The sequence below is a fragment of the Mastomys coucha genome, unplaced genomic scaffold (genome assembly GCF_008632895.1).
Source record: "Mastomys coucha isolate ucsf_1 unplaced genomic scaffold, UCSF_Mcou_1 pScaffold18, whole genome shotgun sequence".
In the NCBI taxonomy this organism is placed as follows: domain Eukaryota; kingdom Metazoa; phylum Chordata; class Mammalia; order Rodentia; family Muridae; genus Mastomys; species Mastomys coucha.
This window is the reverse complement of record NW_022196900.1, coordinates 69,727,231-69,727,602: the sequence shown is the minus strand read 5'-3', so window position 1 is coordinate 69,727,602 and position 372 is coordinate 69,727,231.

The window sequence follows — 372 nt, the reverse complement described above, 5'->3', positions numbered from 1 at the left end:
TCCACAAACTGACAATAAAGCCCCATTGCTAAAGATAACACCTATACCCCTCATTAAAGATGGAGATGTTAAGTGGGTGCTTACATAGAACCTTCTTCCATACAGTCCAGGATCTCTGTACAGGAGCATACTCCGCACACTCCTAAAAGAGAAGCATAAACACAAAGCCAGCCACAAACCATTTATCTACATTATTATACAGCTTGCAATATATATAGCTTGTGGAAGTAATAATTGACCTGATGTAAGGCCCACCACTCAATGAGATGGAACCCACAACCAACCCTGAGTCTAGATAGCTAAGGGACATGGGGTTAAGCCAAGTAATACTGGTCTAAAAGAAGAGGAAAAGAATGCAGTGACAAAACAACT